Source organism: Chenopodium quinoa, unplaced genomic scaffold (genome assembly GCF_001683475.1).
Source record: "Chenopodium quinoa cultivar QQ74 unplaced genomic scaffold, ASM168347v1, whole genome shotgun sequence".
Lineage (NCBI taxonomy): Eukaryota > Viridiplantae > Streptophyta > Magnoliopsida > Caryophyllales > Amaranthaceae > Chenopodium > Chenopodium quinoa.
In genome coordinates, this window is record NW_018745024.1 from 1317641 (window position 1) to 1325391 (window position 7751).

Below are 7751 nucleotides of genomic sequence, written 5' to 3' on the forward strand. Positions count from 1 at the left end.
TGTTTAATGATGCTCCTAAATCTATTGAACAAAATAATACTATTGTGACAATTATTGATACCCCATGGATCTGGTCCTCCCCCTAAGACCAATCGTGTTATTGTGAATGGAGCTGAATCTGTGTTTGAAGTTTGTGGGATATCCTCTAGTGTTGGAGGGATATTGTAATGAAAATTGGGTGACTAATAGTGGAGAAGTAAGCTCTATGAATGGGAATGTATTTACTCTTTGCGGGAGTGCAGTTTCGTGGAATTCAACAAAGCAAACATGCAATGAAAGGTCCACTGTGGAAGGAGAGTTCATAGCACACTAGTGGAAAAATAACTATCCGTAACGGGCAAAAAAGGCCTATCCATAACGGGCATTGGGCATTACGTATGCCACCATTACGGATAGCCATTGTTATTCGTAACGGGCAGTGTCCGTTACGAATAATGGGTTATTCGTAACGAATAATTCAAGTGCCCGTTACAAATAACGATTTATTTGTAACGGGACTTTCAACTGCCCGTTACAAATAACGAGGTTAATTCTAACGGGCATGATATCTTCCCGTTACAAATAGTGTGTAACCCAATTTTAAAAAAAAAATCCAGCACATGTTGTGCTGGATTAGCTAGCTTGCATAATAATTATAGCACAATTATTTTATTAATTAATTGAGATAAAAATAGTACTTTATATATATACAATCAACAAAAAAAATACATTTATTATCACCTAATAACTAAAACTGAAAAAATAGAGCAAAAGAAAATCTCAATGGCAATAAGAGATTTAAATGATTTTCCACTAAATTAATTTAAGTCGTTTACATCTTCCACAAATTACTGCAACTCAAGTGGTTTATCTGGAGCACCAACTTCCCCCGCGAAATCAATCATCTCTTTATGTATGACCAAAAAGAAATTTGATGGACTCTGGAGACTGTTCCTTGATTTACAGTATGAGCCTCCCATTGAAAAAATGCTTCCTGAAAGATGGAGAAAAATGGGATGCTTGAGCTGTGTCTGACTCTGCTACACTAGCAAATTTCTTAATGCGAGAGCTTGTACTTGATTGTTCGAAGGAACGTAACAGCAGATCACGCTTCTTCCGGTTAAATGGCTCAGGAAGACTCTCCTCAGGTATATATTAGTACCCTACATTCATAAATTAAATCAGATCTTATTATGACTATTCAAATCAGAATATCAGAATTTCATGTACATATTAAACATTATTCCACGTGCATATCAATCCAGGGAAGTTGTAACATCTTCCTTTCCACAGGACATGAGATTATGAGAATGACAGATTGACAGTAAACGAACAATTGACTGAGTGAACTGGACATTACCATTCTATGAGTTGATATGCACGTGGAATAATGAGATGATACTTGTTTTAATGAGATGATACTTGTTTTGAAGTTATGTGAGTCCAATTTTGAAGTTATATGAGTCCAATTTAATGAGATGATACTTGTTTTAAGCTCAAGCAAAAGGTCTGAAGCTTTTGTCGAAAAAAAATTACAGAGTGTAATTCAGAACATTAAAAGAGACTCTTAACACATTTGAGTACTGCATTCCATATAGTGCTAAATTCTAATGTACAAGTGTAATATTCATCAGTATAAAAAAAATTCAAGTAGAAGCCAAACCTCCACCTCCCACCCTCTCACTCTACATATAGCTCCCAAAAAAAGTAGCCAGCGACAGCAACTACTAATAAATTATCTATAGTCTGAACAACTACAAGCTTTTAGCCTTTATCACTAGGCCAAGACCTCATAAGCCTACGACCCCTATAATCCATATTGATTAGACGTTGACACATTGTGCCTTATGGAAAAGCTCATGCTACGTATTTTTAATGCAACAAACTCAATAAGTAAGGTTGGAAATAAAATATCCAACTTAAACTAAAACTGAAATACTTGATCAATTAGACAACTAATCCTCAAATTAAAAATTAGGACTTCTATATTGTATTAGACCAAAAAAAATTCTCATAAAGCTGCAATCATCACTTTTTCGCTCTAAATCTCAGGCATATGTAGATAATACTAACCAAGGACCCATGACTCTATCCATGATCCACCTACCAACAACACAATTACACAAACATATCACAAAATTTACAAAGAAAATTGAATAAAAGCATAATAAAACTACTACAAAGCAATTAGTCCAACAACATCATACTATATTACCAATTAATTGCGAAATTAGACAAACAAAAATAAGATATATCATGTAATAGCCCTCTTCTATCATGGCAGCATAATTTCAATAAAAACACATCAGGAGGTTTAGGAGGCTGCAACAAAACTCAGATCTGTAATAATAACACCATCATACAAACAAATCAATCAATAAAAGCAACAAATACAATCAAAATCACTCCCGGTCTCCATTAATAAACAATAACTAAGCTAAAAACAATCATCAATTGCACAAATTGTACAGGAAACAATCAAATTCAGAATATACAAACAACATTTCAATCAAAAAAAAGAGGGAAAAATCAAAAATTGAGGAAACATACGTTTACCACCACCAAGGACCTTATGAAGAGGCTTCGATCTACCGAATCTTCGAGAGAAATTCACCAACAGGACCGCAAAGACTTTAAAAGGGCAACATAGAGAAAAAAACAAATTACCATCTCACACATATATAATACTATTAATTGAACCTCAAAAGGAAAAATGCGAGCATAATCACCTCGACATCATAGACGATTTACCAGCTTCAGCATCAAAAATGTGGCGAAGAGCGCGAGGAACCAAACCGGGTACTTTAACAGATCCGAAAACGGCGCGAGGAACCACTAGGCCCTAAAGCAGCCGAAAGCCCACCTTTTCCACTCATAAATCCCTCAACCATTGGTCTTACGAGCTTATCATACACTTCATCCTGCACAGTTATAACTACAATTCACTTAAAAAAGTATGCAATCAATCAATTGAAAAAATCCCAAAAACTAAAAAGGGGGGAATTCAAACAACAAACCTAAGAAGAATCTGAAGAAAAAACATGCAAAAATCCGATGTAAACTTCATATTTCAACCTGTTAGAATTGCAAATTGGGTGAATAATCGTAATAGAATGATACGTCATTGATCGTAAGACAACTCTTACTGGGTTTTTTCGAATTAGGTTGTTTCGATTTAGAGGGTTTGGAAGGAGCAATTGGAAGGGGGCAAACTCTGAGGAAGACATTGAGAGAATTTGAGGAATTTGGTTGATTTGGGGATGGAATTATAGTGTTTTGTAAGAGCTGAACATCCATTGATAAGATGTCATCGAGTGGGAAATTGGGGATGTTAAGGTTTTTGGAGGAGAGAGGAGAGAGGAGAAATGAAAGAAGATGAGGAAATGACGGCTTAAGGACTGACTAACTGAGGAGAGTGAAACCCTAGTTATAAATGGGCTTTTCTCATCAGCTGGGCCCAAATTCAAACATTTGTAACGGGCACTACCTTGTCCGTTACAAATAAATAAATATTCGTAACGGACAAGATCTTGCCCGTTACAAAAAACATAGTTTTCGTAATGGGCACCATGTTGCCCGTTACGAATAATATGTATTTGTAACGGACTATTATTTTGACCGTTACGAATATGTTTATTGTAACGGGCATAGCTTTGCCCGTTAAAAATAACCCTTTACAAATGACAATTTTTCTACTAGTGGCACTAGACTTAGCAAGTCAAGAATTGGATTAGCTAAGAAGCCTATTAGCAGATTTACCGTTGTGGGGTAAGCCTGCTCCTCCAATCTCCATACATCGTGATTCACAATCAACAATATGCGTAACAAACAATAGTGTGTATAATGGAAAAAGGAGGCACATCCGTGTGAGGCATGCATCGGTGAGACAATTTATTGTGAATAGTGGTTATATCCTTGCAGTATGTGAGAACGAAAATGAATCTTGCGGATCCATTTACAAAAGGTATAAGTAGAGGATTCATCAAGTGGCATGGGCTTGAAGCCTATGTAATTTATTTACAATATTTATAGTGTGTGCATCCTTTAATAAGGAGTATCCATAACTCCATTATGTAAATGGTTTATATGATGAACTTGATGAATTGTTTATTTTTAATTGAAGACTCATAGTTTATAACTATTTGAGTAATGTTGTGGTTGATATATCTAGCCTCACAAACTTCACTCCAAAGCGGAGTTGTGAGAAGACTTGATACATATTCAACAAAAGGTTAAACGTTGTGTTCTTAATGCATCCATAGCCCAGTTGAGTGGTCTATTGATCTTAGACTTGATGTAAGCACCAATGTGGGAAGGTTGGACTTCTGTCCTTAAAGTTCTCATAGCCTTTAGGGTTGTTTATATGATGAAATAAACTTGATGAGACACCTATGCGAGTGAGCAGGGTTGGCATCCTCCTATGGAACCTTAGGTCCCTTATAACATTCACTAGAAATCCAAAGGAATGTTGGCCTTGTATGACGTTTCATACGGTCGCGGAATTGTATCAATCCTCTAAAGGTATAGTGTGTGGTGTCGGGTTCTTTCAATGATCTTAGGAGTTCAATTTATACTCTACAGAATGTTGAGCACTCCACTCCACTAATGTGTTATTTCAATCCTTTTGGGTTGTTTCACTTATGCGCTTATCCTTTCCTTTATTGCTTAGATTTCTATCTCTCTTGTTCGATTGCATTAGTGGGGGATTGTTGGGAGTAATGCAAGTCGAAAGATTCGGTCGATCGTTTGTATAAAGCTAATTCTGACTTTAAGCTTCTTTATCTCCATGCCCTGCAGCCTGCCAGGGCGGACTTGCCCAGGGGTAGGGCAGTGAGTGTAGACATCTACTTTTAGCCTCCTGTCCCGACAGGAAGTGCAATGACGATAAATAAAACCATCTTCGTGTTGGATCAAAGTAAAGAATGCTTATGGATAACTGGTTAAGCAACAAAACACAAAAGACTAGCCCAGATAAAAGAACAAGGCCAGCACAAGGTCCAAATTAACTAAACCCGATCATAATTAGGCTTAAGTCCGTGCTTAAAACCCAATAATTACGGATTAAGGAGCGTCTAGATTAAAATAAAAGCTGCCGTGGAAAATATCGCGCTCATCTCACAAAGTCGCGCTCAGCAGTCGCGCGCAACTTATTAATTTGCGCGCGGCAGGCCGCGCAACTTTCAGAGATGCGCTCACGTAAGATTCAGAATATTAAAATATTGGAAAATCAAATCTTACCATAGAGCTACGCGCAAGCCAAATAGTTGCGCGCGTATACCGGGCGCGACCTATTCACTTGCGCGGGACACCTGCTGCGGCAGAATGCTCTAAACCCTAAACCTAATCATTCCCTATAAATAAGACCCTAATCCGAGGCTTCAACAGAGAAAATTAACCTAAACGCTGGCAGAATATTTGTGAACTTGTGCATCCAAACCCTCTTTTCCTAAACACTCACCCTTTTCGATATTTTGTTACTACGGTGGAGGTTCCCCAACAAGAAGGAGTCCATAAGTGTCCTAAACGGAGATCTAGCAAAGAGAAGTGGTAAATTCCCGAGCACTTAGTTAAATCACCGTTATTTTTATTGTTTAAAAGAAATTTAATTAATTAATTAGTGTTGTTTGATCGCCTTAAAATAATAAATTAATTGATTTCACATGGTATTCTTTCGTTAATCAAGATTAGAATTGAATAAAATAATTGTTGGTTGGTCACCTAAGTCAAGGCGAATATTGTTTATTTTATTGTTCTTTTCACGAATTTGATTAAATAAGAATAACGACCTTACGATGTAATTCCTATGTGAATTAATGTGTGTAAATAAAATCAATTAACATAGTTTTTAGGTATCACGTTGCATATATTGTTTGGCAATGAAATTGTGCAAAGGAAGAGCTAGTAGAGGCCGCACTAGGGCTAGGATCGCGATTCCCCTCTAAAGGGAACGTTATCTTAGTACCCTCGCTCCCGAACTCATTTCTGGTTTTCTAGACCAATTTGGGCATGGGTAAACTTATGATTCATGCTAAATATCCCTTGAACTCTACTTGGGAGAAAGGCATGAACGAGGTTTATGGGTTTTTCCTAAAACTCATTGGCGACTCCTACTTGTTTCTTACAAAAAAGCGTATATGATAGAATCATCTCTAATTCAAAGGTCTCCCAAACAGTTTGGAATTCAAATCCTAATACACCCTAACAAGTGTAAAGTCCTAGGCTTCAAAGGGCCATGGGCATCTAAGGAGAAAGATCCCCTACGATGGGAACACCCTCCTTACAGTGGCGACTCCACTGGGGACTTAGAGGTTACATGATTAGTTCGTAGTTATGGTCCAAGGTATCCAACACCAGGTTAACTATGGGTTGTAACGAGAGCTAACTTGGATAATCTCTAGTTAGAGAGCGAGACTTGAACGCATAATATCTTCCTTTTGCACAAAACTAAAAGTCAAACAAGCAACATTGCATCATGCATAAGTATAGCACACTTAAACCATGGGGATTGGCTCATTTACTAGGGGTTGACAACACCAGGCTTCTATCCCGAAATCAATAACAATCACCCCACCCATATCATCAACAAAACGTTGGGAGAGCAATGTCATGAGTCAACTCGTTGAGTGATTGATTTGTGCGTCGTTTCTTAAGATATGGTACCTTGGACACCCAAGCCTTTTCGACCTTAGAATGGCAATATATGGATTATAACTTGTGGCATGCTTATGTGATTACATGACTATATGCAACATGTTAGGATAGATTTCTTTCGTCTTTTTAGCTTGTCTAGGTTCCCAATTACGAAGTCGTCTCTTCGTAATTTAGAGTCATATTCAACGAGTAACATAAAAAAAAAAAAAAAGAACGATGTAAAAAAAAGAAGGGAAAATTAAAAAAACGCTCGAACAAAAAAAAAGTCATACGAGCAGGTGGCGCGCGCAACTTACAGATTTTCGCGCCCATACCCAGCACAAGAAAATTAGTTGCGCGCGACATCTGCGCGCAACTCAATTACTTGTACGCACCCACTGTACGAGTCAGTTTTGATTTTTCAAAAAACAAGTTGATTCGTTAAAACGATATCTTTATTCAAGAATTGTTGGGGGGCAATGTTATCCGTTCGAATATATCTTGCGTCATTTTCTTTTTCTTTTCCTTCTTCCCCTTCCAAGCAAGCATATTGGTTTACTTATCCTTTCGTACTTCTTTAGGGCCGGTTTACAATCTTGGGAAAGAAGAATCCCGAATGCTCGCCTTCTACGTTTACCACCTAAAGATCCAACCCTTTCAAACCATTCTCCTTCGACAACTAGTCCTAGTCCAATAATGATGTCTACCACTCAAGAACTTCAAGATGAGATTCTTTGTTTGAGAGAAGAAAAGGCTCAAGAAGCCGAGGAAAAGAGAATTAAGAAAATTGAAAAGGCTAGTAAGAAAAATGCTAAAGCTTTAGCCTTACAAGAAAAGATGGAACAATTATCCATCAAAGAAAAGTCGTTAAAGAAGCTAGTTCTTCGTTCTACAATGGGGAACAAGTACTTTGACGCAGAAAAGTTTGCTCCTCCCGCAGGACTTGCTTTGCCGGAAAAGTTCGTAGCTACAGACTTACCAATATTCAAGGTGACCAATAATCAACAAAATCATTTAATGTGTTTCACTGGCACCATGGCACTAAAGGGGGTTGATCCTAAGCTTTACGCTTTGACTTTCCCCTTGTCTCTAGACCCAACCGCGAGAGAGTGGTACTATGGGCTAGACCCAAAATTCAAAGC

The 7751-nt window shown here is 37.6% G+C and overlaps 1 long non-coding RNA gene across 3 annotated transcripts; it reads right to left on the bottom strand.

Moving 5' to 3' along the window:
• Positions 1-615: 615 nt before the first annotated feature.
• Positions 616-3388, bottom strand: LOC110708254. Of its 3 annotated transcripts, none has more exons than XR_002508674.1 (4): positions 2997-3388; positions 2709-2914; positions 2530-2610; positions 616-1142 (listed from the first exon to the last, which is right to left on the bottom strand). It is a non-coding gene; the product is annotated as an uncharacterized LOC110708254 (long non-coding RNA). The 3 variants fall into 3 exon arrangements; XR_002508673.1 differs by having other exon boundaries at positions 617-1142; positions 2709-2900; positions 2997-3387; XR_002508672.1 differs by having other exon boundaries at positions 2709-3386.
• Between the last annotated feature and the right edge of the window lie 4363 nt (positions 3389-7751).